Here is a 14556-nt window from a genome sequence, read left to right as displayed (position 1 = left end):
CAGTTGTATAGCTTTCTTTCAAACCCATTAACTGTATGGTGCGATCTCTGTCTCTATATCCTTCCAAGGTCTTGTTAGAATCACAAGTGCAAGGAGGTATTGGAGAATAAACATTCAATTTATCCCACAACCCCTTTAACCTTGAATAATAAATTATGATAGAATCCTGACCTTGTGATATAGAAATAATCTTTTATTCGAGTACAAAGATACGAGGGCCATTAACCTGAGAAAACCTTTCCTCAAGGTCCAACCAGAGGTCTCTAGCTGTTTCTGCATAAATGGCGTCACCTGCAAGTTCTGGGATGATGGCATTCACGATCCAGGAGGCCACCATATCGTCGCATTACTTCCAATCCCCAACATCTGCATCCTTTTTTGACTGCTTTAAGATTGCTCTATTAACAAAACCAGACTTGTTTTTCGCACTAAGAGCCTTCAGCATAGCCCTGCTCCACATGGTATAGTTGTCTCCATTCAACAGAGAAGACACTAAAACAGCCCCTGGATTATCCGAGGGGTGAATGGTATAAAGGTTTTTCTTAGTTTGATCCCCTATTGCAAACGGCTGTCAAACATAATAACTTATCTCAGAAGGAGAGAAAACAAATGTGTCAGAAACGATATGAACGCTCTGATACCATGATGAGATTTAGGAAGAGGAGGAGAAGAAATAAAACTCTTGTGTATTGCTTCTGAAGGTTACAATACATATATACAACTTTGCAACATTGCTAACTATGGGAAATAAACAAAAAGGAAAAAATAACTAATGGAGAATATCCAATGGAAAGATAATTGACTACATAATTGATTGGCATGAAAATTAGGAAACCAATTAAGAGAATAAATGGTGATGAGTCAACTATATTCTTAACAAAAAAAAACTCAGATATTGAGTAGTAAAAAATTTCATATGCCTTTTTATTCCATTATGGGTTTAAACAAGGTTTGTTTAGATGAATGATTCTTCATCAATGACGAGTATGTAACTATCTCTCAACTATATATATATATATATATATATATATATATTTATATATAAATATGGGTAAATTACACGGACCTCCCTGATAGTTTACCATAATTATAGGGACTTCTCCCGTGGTTTGAGAATTTACTCGGACCTCCCAAAAAATGAAAATATCTTACACGGACCTCCCTTACGTGTGAGGGACCGTCAAATACATTAACAGACGTGTCTCTCAATTTTCTATGATAAATAACTAAAGTACCTATATAAATAATACATATAATATATCTATAAAGTAGTGTACATAAAAATGATGAATTTACTTATCTACCCTCATATTATTATATATTGAAGATACAAGAAATTTTCTCTTTCTAAATTGACAGAGTTTTATTACATTTCAAATATTTCAATCCCCTCTTTCCTTCATTTTTCACCTATTTATATATTATTTACAATGTTCTAGAAGATCCCTAACTAACTTCCTCCATTGGGCTCATCATCGAGGCTTTTGTATCCATAGATCCATTCGTATTTCAGGCCTTCAGCTTCACTCTTCAGCATTAGGCTTGCCTCACGACAGCTTGATTTGGGCTCAGGCCATTTTCCTGGCCTATTCTTCATCATGTGGGTTAGATCCGGCCCATGCTGCCTTTGGTATCCTCAACTGCCCCCATAATCACTCCCTTATTAATTAGGGTGTGATTATCAATAGACCTAATGATGACTTGATGGCTAATGATGATTCGACGGCTCGAGACGATCACATGGGGCATCGAGCGGTCGGCCTCAGAATTAATGTCTTTGAAATTTGAATCTTCTTAACTCCCTGACGTCTCGGTTAGTGGGACCACTTCCCTTTATATACCACTCCTTCATATCCACATCTTCCCTTGTCGTACCCCCCACAAATCACTGTCAATCGATTTTAGTTTGTTCTCTCAAGGCAACTCAGATTTTTCTAGTCAAGCCAAATATTCTCCGGCAAATCCAGTGAAAGGTTCTTCTCAATTCTTTTGTAACATCCCTTGCTGATCTTCATCTTTTCAAGGTTAGTTATATTTCTTCTTCTTCTTAAAGTATTTGCACATTTTCCCCAAGGATCATAATCGTCAGCATCATGCCTATAGATTTGGATATTCTGCGTATGAAGCTCCATCTCCCTTCCGATATTCACCTTAGAGAATGTCCCAAAGATGTTAATGTCAGAACTGGTGCCGGTCTTCTTCCCGGCAAAGTCTTGTTTTCCCTTTATCATCTCAACATTATTAGATTCCCTCTTCACCCTTTCTTCTGCTATGTGTTCAATAGGTTGAAACTTTCTCCTCTTCAAGTTAACCCCAATTTTTTTAGGGTTCTGTCCGTTTGGTTGCTTCTAAATCGTGATAGAGGCCTAGATCTTGACTTGGTTAATCTTCTCCTCTGTTACAAGGTTAGCAAAATTAGGCTGGAGGATGCATATTACGATCTTTACCCTCTTGAAAAGAAATCCATCTGTACAAATAAGCTTAATTCTGAAAAGGGTTGGAAAAAAGGTATTGTTGGCGTTCGGGGTGCTTGGTTTGCTAGCCAAGGACTATCCTATCCCTACCGCCTTCGGCGAATGCTCCGTGTCTTCGTATAAGAAATTCAAAACTCATAAGACAGATTGCCCTTGTGAAATTTGCATTCCTCGATTCTGTTCATTTCTTTGTAATTCTTTGGGTATCCCGCAGGATAACGAACTTAGTTATAACATTTGCAGGGATAGGACCAATTTCCTGAAGGACTACGTTCTGAACGACATCCCTTCCTGTTCAGAACTCCTTACATCTGAGAATTTAAGTGATATATCTCTCCTTGGCACCACAATGAGCTAGCTTTGGATTCCATCCTTCAGCAGGAGGAAGGATCCTCCCAGGGTCAATGCTGCTTCCGCGGCTTCTTTTTCTCCAGCTTCGGCATCTTCATCTGCCACCACATCCAGCACTACCCCGAATGTGGTAACTGTTTGCCCGATCGTCACCGCTCTACCTGTCAACCAGAACTCCGCCTTTTAAGCTCGGAATACCACTGCCCCTATTGTACCTGTTCAGGATAAAGAACGGGGAAAAATGCCTTAGCCTAAGAGCGAAGGCAGCCCTGACGACATTCCTCTAACCAACTGCTCCTTCCGGGTCCGGCACTACAACCGACTCCTCCTCTGGTGAGGCTCCGTGGACCCCCAAATTGGTCCGAGCTGACGGCTTGGTAGTGAAGCCGAGCGAGACCATGTTCAGGGAAGGCCCAACAGTCATGGCCTATTACAAGAACATGTGGTCTCCTAAAGACATTGAGATCGCCAAATCTCTGTCTCAGAAGGAGGTCTTCAGCCATTTTCCCCTTGCATCCATGGAGGTAATTCCCTACCCTCCTACTTATTGCATTTGAAATGCTTTTATATTATAATTCCTCTTGACATGCGTTCGGCTTAATTAGTACTCATGTATTATTTTACAGACTCTCTTTGCATTATGGCCATGCAAAAACATGTTGAGGCTGCCAACGCCAAAGGGCGTAAGTTCGCCAGCAGCCTTGAAGCATCCACTAAGGAGAATAACATCATTAGCACCAAGAACGCTGAATTAATGGTGTAGCTGGACAAGGTTGAGAAGGAAAGGGATGGTCTGAAAAAGGAAACAGATTCCCTTCAAGACGAAAGAGACGCCTTTCAGATTGAGAAGAGTGTCTGGCAGACCGAGCGCGAAGCGTTCAAGGCCAAAAGAGACAATCTTTAGCGCCTGCTTCATAATGAACAAACAGAGCATATGGCCTTTGAAAAGAGGGCTCTGGATGAGCGTAATGCCCTTCTCGGTGTCATCGGCAGGGTCAATGGAGGGATGATGGCCTTACATAATCGTTTCTCCCGTATTGGGGCCCTCAGGTATGCCGAAGGATACCGAGAAGGTTTCAACGATCACCTTCCAACTGAGGGCCAGACAATCTTAGGCACAGGCCCGGATGATGTTGACAAGGAGTTGGGAATTGATCCTCTAGGAGTCTATACTGATCCAAACCCCACTCCTGCTGAACATATTTTGAAGAATGTGATGGGATTGCCTAATCTGGAGTTATCCCTATTCTTCCTCCCGCTCAGTCTTTAGACATACCTCCTCTCTCTACTGTGGTTCCTCTTGTGACTACCACTGAAGGTGGAACTCAGCAAAATGAAGTGGTGATTCAGCTTGACTCCCCCCCTCACAGGGATGCCGTGACCAATGATGGGGAGGGGAATGCTAACTGTCCTAGGGAGGCTGCCGAGGGTGAGCAGGTGAACGAGGAAACAAATAGAACTTAATTGTACCCATCTTATGTATCTCTCTATAATCTTTCAGCTTATAATGAATGAAAGGATAATTTTTGACTACATCTAATCTGAATCTCTGCATCACTTGGTAGTACTTAATAGTGTGTGGCCTTCGGTTAATAACACCAACCACTTATCTTTTTCATTACTTTTAGTAAGTGCCTGGAGCTAGGCTTGAACGCCACTTGCCACTTGGCTTTTCATTATTTCTTAGTAAGTGTTTGGAGTTCGGCTCGTGGTGCCAGTTGCCACTTACTTTGCTTAAGTGCCTGGCGCTCGGCTTGAACGCCACTTGCCAATTGGTTTTTTCATTATTTTTTAGCAAGTGTTTGGCGTTCGGCTCGTGGTGCCAGTTGCCACTTACTTTGCTTAAGTGCTTGGCACTCAGCTAGAATGTCACTTGCTACCTGGCTTTGCTTATACGCAGTCACCTTGTTAGAAGAAGACGATACTTTTTTATAAATCTTTCAAAGTTTTACTCTCTTGCAAGTATACAATTGAAGGTAGACATTGGTTAAACTGAAACTCAATTTTTATTGATAATACATTTTTAAAGAAGTGGTGTTCCAAGGCTTGTTTCCCAGCCTTCCAGCCATGGTCTCTAAGACATATGCCCCCTTTCCGATAACCTCTGCAACTCTATACGGACTTTCCCATGGTGACACCATTTTCTTAATAATACCAACTTTTCTTTTCAGAACCAATTCACTAGGTGCAAAACCCCTATGCCTCATCTTTCTGCTGTGACTGTTCATGAGTGTTTGTTGATATGACACGAGCCTTATTGCTGCTGCATTCCTCTTCTCTTCAAGCAAGTTGAGGTTGAATTTCAGCATATGATCATTTTGCTCCTGATTCCACGCTAAACTCCGAATGGTAGGAACTTGGTGTTCTACCAGTATTACTATCTCAGTACCATACGCCATGGCGAATGGGTTCTCTCCGATCGGTCGCCTTGGAGTCGTTCTATGCGCCCACAGGACATTCGGGAGTTCATCCAACCACTTCCCTTTCTCTTCTTCAAGCTTCTTCTTTATAAGCAAAGATCATTCTGTTTGTGATTTCAGCCTAACCATTCACCTGTGGGTGGCTGACCACCGCTAACTTTTGATTAATTCCATATTCGTCTATGATAAGCGCCGAATATTGTATATTCAAGTGCCCTAAATTGCATTAGTAAAGTCCGTTGTATGTTAATTTAAGTAGATTATCTTCATTTGTGTGTATGTATATATTTTCAGGTCCATTTGCCAAAAAAGGAGCAAAATCAAGGCTTTATGGAGTTTTGGCCATCAAAAGGCACAAGGCTGAATTTCTGGCAGCAGTGGATCCTGAACTTTGCTCTCCATTTTGACCTTGAAAAATTGAGAACTGGACTTCCCTCATAACATAAAATATTTAGAGCTCTAAATCAGGTTTCCAAATCTTCAAACGGTTTGTCATTCGGAGCTTGGAGCAGAGAGTTATGGCCTTGTTACCAGAGGTGCGCAGAACTGCCTGGCAACAATGAAATTCTGCCTTGATCTTCATTTTTGACCAATCATCCTTGAGAATTGGATCTCCATTAAAACATGAAGTATTTAAAAATCTGAATTAGCTCTCCAAATCTTCAAACGGTTTGTCATTTGGAGTTCGGAACGCAAAGTTTTGGCCATTTCATTAAAGTAGGTCTGGGCGGAGCAAGTGAAGCATGGAGCTTTTTACACTAAATCCGAGTGCTCGAGGCCTTGCTTAGAGTGCTCGAATTTTGGGCAGAATGCCCTTCGGAAATGGATCATTTCAGCCCACTTGCACCTCGGTTTTTTCATTTTGTTTTTCTCTTTAATGAAGTGGTTGGAGATGTTGGTTGGTGGCCTCTTGGAGTGGATAAGATATCTAATAAAGGGAAGGAGGCCACACATTGACATTAAGCTACATTTTGCAAGATAGAGGAGAGAGAAGAGAGCAAGAAAAGGAGGGGTTCTTCAAGCTCCAAGAAGGTTGCACGAAAATGGCCATGAAGATGGAGCTTCTTCCTTCTTCTAGCTTGGCAATGGGTAATTAACTCCCTATCTAGGGAGGTGATGAAGCCCTACTTTGTAAGCATGTCTTAGTTTTGGTTTAATCTTGGGAAATATGTATATATATGGCACTTTCATGGTCTAGAGCTTGTATTTGATGTAATGAACATAAACTCTTATAAATGATCATGTTGAATATATTATCTTCTCTTAGAGTGTATGTTCTCATGGTTGTATTGCTTTCATTTCCATAGTGACAATGGAAACAAGATTGTGAAAGTGTTTTTATTGGCATGTATTTGAGAATCTTGTTAATCCATAGCTTAGGGTCCCCCTTTGATGGATTTATTCTTGATTCTTAGCTCCATGTGCTATCACCATAGTTATTGAGGGGTTTGATAGTCCCTAGCTTAGTGAATATGTGAAGCTACAATTTCATTTAGGTAGTCAAACATGTATAACTTTGAGGGATTATGCTTAAATCTTGATTCTATGAAATTATTGGAGATAGTGTAGTAATTTTGTATTGCTACATATCATTGCCATATATCTAATTTGTTTCCCAAGTTAACCACATACTAGCATGTTAATAGAGTAGGTAGTGGATTCATCTCCCTGGTCTTTTCTACTTGTATCTCACTTCTTTACATTCCTTGCAATCTACTAGTTTATGCATCTTTACATTTCTAGTTTAGTGACAAACAAACAAACCCTTATTACCCCTTATCATTCTAAGAATGATTCTAGACATTTAGGTTGCCTTAGACTAGCGCAGTCCCAGTGGTTCGACTTACCCGACCAATAGCCCTATTTTACAATGATTCGTGCTATTGCGAAGGTTGATGTATGATTGACCAACCGATCAATTTTTGGCGCCGTTGCCGGGGACTTGCATACGGTTTAGCGACCAAGGTTCTAGGGGTAATTTTAGTTTGATTGTTAATATTGTGTTTTGTGAATATTTCTTGTGTGGTTTAACCATTTTTGTGTTGTAAGTGAGATTCTAGGAACTTGAAGCTCGCCGTGGGGAATGCTAGCAAATTGTAAGTCTAGAGGACCCCGGGTAAGTCTCTTGACCTTCTAGTTTCGAATTGTGAATATCGTGCATGTGTTAAGCTTAGAAGTAGATAAATTGCAAGCCCTTGTCGAGGCTATTTTAATTGTGTATTTTCAATTCCAAACATCGGTCCTTGTCGTGGCCATTTTAATTTTTGTCTTGATAATTGAGGAGAAAGGGAATATCATTGTATGTGGAGTTGATGATAAAGAATTGTTGTGTTGATTATGTTGTGTGTTGTTGATGTTTAACTCTTAGATGGAGAATAATTATCTCCCAACTCAATTCTACACACCACATGCGTTTTGTGCTTTTGCTCTTGTAATTCACATCATACAAGAGATTGTCTTCCAACGAGACAATTCTCGGATTTTTATCTAGAGCAACCAAATGCAAATTTCTCTGAACCGGGTAGTGATCCATACTTCAATGGTTATGACTCGGGTAGGGGAGATCACCAAAATTTCTTGTGGCATGACATGGAAAATTCAGCCCCACAATCTCATGGGCAACATTTTCAAGCCAATTTTTAACCCAATGATCATTATTTTCAGCCCTCTTCTGCTTTTCCACCGTCTCCATTGGATGAGCTAATTGTTGCTAACAAACAAATGATGGAGTCTATGCACACGCAAATGATGGACTCCAACAATCAACTATTGGCCTCCCTTGCTAGCATGCAATCCACAGTAGAGTCTATCAATCAAGTGTTACCATATCACCAGTCCCAAGTTAGTGCAATGATAGATGACCAAATATCTCAAATTCAATAAAGGATTAATGCTAAAAATCATGAAGAGGAGGAAACATTTTCATTTGAATTTATGGCCAATCCAAAAGAAAATTCTATGAATGATGAGATTACTCCTAGTAACTTTCATCATGAGAATGATCAAGTGGTTATTACATGTGAAAATGATGAAATGGTGGTTGAAGATCAAATTGTTGCCCCACATCAAAATGAAGCAATTGTGGCTCAAAATGGGAAAAATAATGATGTAGAGATTGTCTACCCTACTCCAAAACAGCCCCTACATAATCCTTTGCTTGATGCACCTCCTTTAATAGAGGATCCTCTAAAAGCTTGCTTAGCTCATTTCAATTATGAGGATTTTGATGTTGACAATTCTATTTTGGAGGTAAATTCTTTGTTTGATATTCCTCCACCTATTCTCTCTCTTCCTTGGGCAACATCAAATGTATCCCTCTCTTGGGAGCTTGCATTTCCTCTCATTCCTTCTCCTGAGTTATCTCAAGCTATTGAGCCCGAACCGCCGGATAAGTGTGAGGAGGATGTTGAAAGTCTGAAGGATAACTTATTGAGCATTCCTGTGCTCAATATGACCCTTCATAAGTCGTTGCTTGGTGCACCTTCACCTAATCCATCTTCCCATAATCCAAATGAGCCCCATAATCCAAAGTTCTTCATTGAGGATGAAGAGTGGGTTGAGGTCTTTTCGCTACCTCTTTTCCACTTTTGTCTTCAAACTCTTCCTCCTTCGCTTTTAAAAGAATTATCCTATTTGGGGAAGCTTGAATCTCTTGAGAGACATGGTATAGGGTAAGGAGGACTAACCTGATCTCGGTATGTCTAGCTATCGAGATTTTTGAGGATTAGTACCTGCTCTAACTTCGTCTAGCTATCGACATTAAATTTAGCAAAGCAAGGGAATAAATTCTTTCGATGTTCCAAGCTTCTCTACCTTCTTAAATTGCTCGTGCCTTGAAATTTTCTGGGAAATAGTTTCGATAAGCCAAAAATTTGATTTTTCTGAAATAGTCTTCAGTTGTGTTTCGCAATTTTAGACTGGCCTCTTAGACCTTCTCAACTCTAATTTTCATTCCCGGAAATTTCCATCGCTTTCGAGCAATTTCATAGGATCTTTGGCATGCAACTCATGTGCAATCTCTCATTTTTAATGCATTGTTGAAATGTTCTTAATCTCGTCCATGCATTGAAGAGATGTTCCAAAGCTTGAAAATTTTCTCAAAATCATCCATGCATTGTGTGAGGTTGCAAAAGTTGGGAAATCTTCTTGAAATCATCCATACACTCATTGAAAAAAAAAAAAAAAAATTTTGTACAATTTGAAAAATTTTCTAAATTTTCCATCAATTGCAATGAAGTGTAGAGTTTGACAATTTTCCCTCCTTGCATTAGAATGGATTAAAGTTCAAAAGTTTAAAAATTGTCCATGCATTAGAAAGAAGTTGAAAAGTTTTCAACATTTTCCATCCATGCATTACATTGGAATGAATTTGCAAAGTTTTTAAAAAAAAAAAAAAAAAAAAAATTTCAGCAATTTAATTCATGCATTGTGTGATGTTGCAAAGGTTTAAAAATTTTCCTGCATTCATCCATGAATTTGAATAGACCAAATTCCATCCATGCATTTGAGATTAAGTGCAAAGTTTAAAATTTTCCATGCATTGAATTAAAATGGAGTTGCAAAGTTTTAAAAATTTTCCATGCATTTGAGATGATGTGCAATTTTAATTTTTTTTTTTTTTCTTTTCTCCTAAATTCATCCAAGCATTGGAGAAAAATTGCTCAGTCTGAAAAATTTTCAAAATTTTCCATGCATTGCATTGAAGCTTAGAGCTTGGCAATTTTTCCATCCCTGCAATTGCAAAGTTTTTGAAATTTTTTTTCCCACAAGTCCATCCATGCATTGCATTAGAATAATGTGCCAAGTTTCATAATTTTCCATGCCAAGTTTCACTTTGTATCCATGCATGCAAGGTGAAACTATTCTATCCATGCATTGATTTGGAAGCATATTGCAAGGTTTTATCAATTCTTCAGCTCTCAGTTGATCATTCACATTCACAATGCATAAGAATGAAGCACATAATGTTACAATGCATGCAAAAATTCATCTCTCAACCTCAATGCTCACTGCCGAGTGCTCTAAGGCTTTAACCAAGATTCCATGAGCCTACTGCCTTCATTTAGAGCACTCTAGCTCCCATTTGGAGTGCTCTAAATGTGAATCATCAATCCCAAGCTCACTGCCTTCATTTAGAGCACTCTAGCTTCTAATTTGAGTGCTCCAAATTCTTCAACCCACAATGCCGAACCTACTGCTCTCATTTCGAGCACTCTAAATTCTGGTTTGAGTGCTCGAATTCCATGCACCAACCAACCCTCACTCTCTGCCAAAATGTCGAGCACTCGAAAAGGCCATTTCGAGTGCTCCAACTTCCTTGCGCCAACCATCTTGCCCTCTGCCGGATCTTCGAGCACTCGAAGACCTACTTTGGAGTGCTCGAATTTTGCTTCACCTCCAACCTTTCTCTCTCTCATCCACTTCTTCAACCCATCTTTTCAACTCCCATTCTCGCAGCCAACTCCCCATCCACATGCATAACCATGCACCAACCAACCTCCAACCTTCTCACCATCCCTCTCAAACCAACCTTCCCAACTCTCGGCCATCACCCACAAACCAACCAACCCTCTCTCTCGGCAACCTCAACAACAAACCACCCAACCCACCCTATGCAACCCCAACTCTCGGCTTCTCTCTCTTCCATACACAACCTATAATCAACTTCCATGCAACCCCATCAACACCATGCAAACTCAACCACACAATCACACCTCAACTTCCATGCATGCCCCTGCAAATCAACCTCCTCACCAACCCAACCTCATTTCTCTTCTCGGCTAACACCAACCTCACTTCACCACCCTCATCTCATCCCACCATGCATGCAACCCACAACTCACCACCATCAACCCCCCCAACCTTCCTCATCTCTCTCGGCAAACCTCAACCCATCAAACCCACCCTCACCACCTTGCTTGACTCACCACTCTCGACCAACCACCACCTCACTACCACATCTCCCTCACTCACTGCCAAGACTTCGAGCACTCGAAGTCCCATTTCGAGTGCTCGAAGTGTGAACCAACTACACCATCCTCACAATCCCAAACCCACTGCCCAAAACTCGAGCACTCCAACTCCCATTTGGAGTGCTCGAGCCCAACACCAACCACTCATCCCTCTTAACCGAGCCTCACCAACATCCACACAAACCAACCAACCCACACACAACCCATCTTTCCCTCTCTGTAACTCAACCACTCCATCCCTCCATAACCAAACCACCACACAAGGAAATGCATTCATGCATGCACCACCACTTCCACCCCACATTTCCCACCATGCATGCATGCATGCACCTCTCCATACATGCTTATCCATTTCCTTCCACTCCCCATGCATGCTTACCCACCCATCCATCAATCTCTCATCCACATCTTCCATTAACCACAAATAATGGGCCTTGTGTTCTCCATTGTTGGGTAAGTGTCTAACCCTATTTTTCTTTCCATTTTTGATCAATGGAGGATGGGATTGCTTGTGTGAAGGATTTGTGATTGTTTGGGAGTTGTGTATTGCATTTGCAGGGCCAAATTTTTGGATTTTCTCATCTCTAATCAACCTTTGGACCTCTTCCTTTTTGTCTTGCACACCACGTGTTTGACGAATTTCCTGAGCCAACTTCATCTCTCTAAATTCCCCACTTTTGGCCCTATTTTGTTATCTATTTTAAACTTGTGGCTAATGTCTGCATTTGTGTTTTGTTTGAATTTTTATCTTGCACTAAAATTCAGGTCTTCATGTCCAAGTTTGGGGGACGCCGTTGTTCACTCACATGGCTGCACATCTACGTCGTCGTCACTCCACTTGGTATTATTGTTCTTTTCCCCCCTTTGCTCTTATTTTGGTATGCTTGTCTTCACACATTGAGGACACTGTGTTATTCAAGTTTGGGGGTGCATTTATGCATTTTTGGTTTTACATTTTTGCTAAGTAATGATAGTATAACTTGACACTAGTTGGAGATGAAGTATATGTTTAATACCTTGTGTATAGAAGCAATTGACATTTTTGAAAATAAAGAAAAATTTGGGTTGAAATGATCATGTGGATTCAAATTAGTCTGTATAAATGTCTCAATTAGATTATTGCTGGATTTGACACTCTTTTAAGCTTCACAATGCACATATGCACATTGGAAACTAAACTGTGAGGCATGCAACTTGATCGACCTTGACCTTGGCCTAGTTAATTTGATTTGACGAACCTGATAAAAGAATATCTTTGGCATGATTTAAGTTGTCTAAAAAAAAAAATGAGAAAGAAAGAAAAAAAAATGACCAGTTGACGTTCGTAGCCTTTCCAACTCGAGCTATTAAGCCCTAGGAGTGTCTCTACACTTAGCACCCTAAAGCCGTCTGGTTTGGGAATTGTTGGCCTAACGCTTGCTACAAGGGTTGGTTAGAAAGCTTAAGGGACTTAAACATTGCACGGTCATTCAAAAAAATAAACTGGTAATAAACATAGTTCGTTGGAGTTCGTAGCCTTTCCAACTTGAGCTATTAAGCCCTATGGAGTGTCTCTACACTTAGCACCCTAAAGCCATCTGGTTTGGGAGTTGTTGGCCTAACGCTTGCTACATAGGTTGGTTAGAAAGCTTAAAGGACTTCAGCATTGTACAACCATTCTATGTTTCGCTTATGAGTTACAATAAATTATTGACAGGCAACAAAAGTTGTCTTGAAAATAAAATCATGCCTTAGGGACTTCATGTAAAGGGGAATTCAATGATTTGAAAACTTGTGCCTTGGAATTGGAAAAGAAAGTAAAAGTCGCATGTTGAGAATCCAATTCACGTTCACTGAAGTAGAGTTGATTTCCATTTAAGAGATGACAATTGAGTTATTTATATGGACGATGATGTTGATGCATGCATGTTGAAATGGTTTTTGTAAATTTTTGTATCAATACTTCATATATGCAAGGTAGTTTTCCCAATGACCCCATCTCCAGTTTTTGTCTATTTCAAGTTGTATTTGAGCTATGTATCTATTTTATTTTACCATGGTAGATATTTTTGTAGTAGCAGTCCCATGTTTGTCATTCCATTGAGTTTTACATTTTGGTTTTGCTAAGGGACTAGCAAAATGTAAGTTTGGGGGTGTGATAAGCGCCGAATATTGTATATTCAAGCGCCCTAAATTGCATTAGTAAAGTCCGTTGTATGTTAATTTAAGTAGATTATCTTCATTTGTGTGTATGTATATATTTTCAGGTCCATTTGCCAAAAAAGGAGCAAAATCAAGGCTTTGTGGAGTTTTGGCCATCAAAAGGCACAAGGCTGAATTTCTAGCAGCAGTGGATCCTGAACTTTGCTCGCCATTTTGACCTTGAAAACTTGAGAACTGGACTTTACTCATAACATGAAATATTTAGAGCTCTGAATCAGCTTTCCAAATCTTCAGACGTTTTGTCATTCGGAGCTTGGAGCAGAGAGTTATGGCCTTGTTACCAGAGGTACGCAGAACTGCCTGGCAGCAATGAAATTCTGCCTTGATCTTCATTTTCGACCAACTATCCTTGAGAATTGGATCTCCACCAAAACATGAAGTATTTAAAGCTCTGAATTAGCTCTCCAAATCTTCAAACGGTTCCTCATTCAGAGTTCAGAGGACAAAGTTATGGCCATTTCATCAAAGTAGGTCTGGGCGGAGCAAGTGAAACATGGAGCTTTTTACACTAAATCTGAGTGCTCGAGGCCTTGCTTAGAGTGCTCGAATTTTGGGCAGAATGCCCTTCGGAAATGGCTCATTTCAGCCCACTTGCACCTTGGTTTCTTCATTTTGTTTTCCTCTTTAATGAAGTGGTTGGAGATGTTGGTTGGTGGCCTCTTGGGGTGGATAAGATATCTAATAAAGGGAAAGAGACCACACATTGACATTAAGCTCATTTTGCAAGATAGAGGAGAGAGAAGAGAGCAAGAAAAGAAGGGGTTCTTCAAGCTCCAAGAAGGTTGCACAAAAATGGCCATGAAGATGGAGCTTCTTCCTTCTTCTAGCTTGGTAATGGGTAACTAACTCCCTATCTAGGGAGGTGATGAAGCCCTACTTTGTAAGCATGTCTTAGTTTTGGTTTAATCTTGGGAAATATGTATATATATGGCACTTTCATGGTCTAGAGCTTGTATTTGATGTAATGAACATAAACTCTTATAAATGATCATGTTGAATATATTATCTTCTCTTAGAGTGTATGTTCTCATGGTTGTATTGCTTTCATTTCCATAGTGACAATGGAAACAAGATTGTGAAAGTGTTTTTATTGGCATGTATTTGAGAATCTTGTTAATCCATAGCTTAGGGTCCCCC

This window comes from Cornus florida, unplaced genomic scaffold, assembly GCF_030987335.1.
Source record: "Cornus florida cultivar Cherokee Brave unplaced genomic scaffold, ASM3098733v1 CherokeeBrave_3.0.0_Hap2_Chr06, whole genome shotgun sequence".
NCBI classification, from domain to species: Eukaryota; Viridiplantae; Streptophyta; class Magnoliopsida; order Cornales; family Cornaceae; genus Cornus; species Cornus florida.
This window is presented reverse-complemented; position numbering follows the sequence as displayed.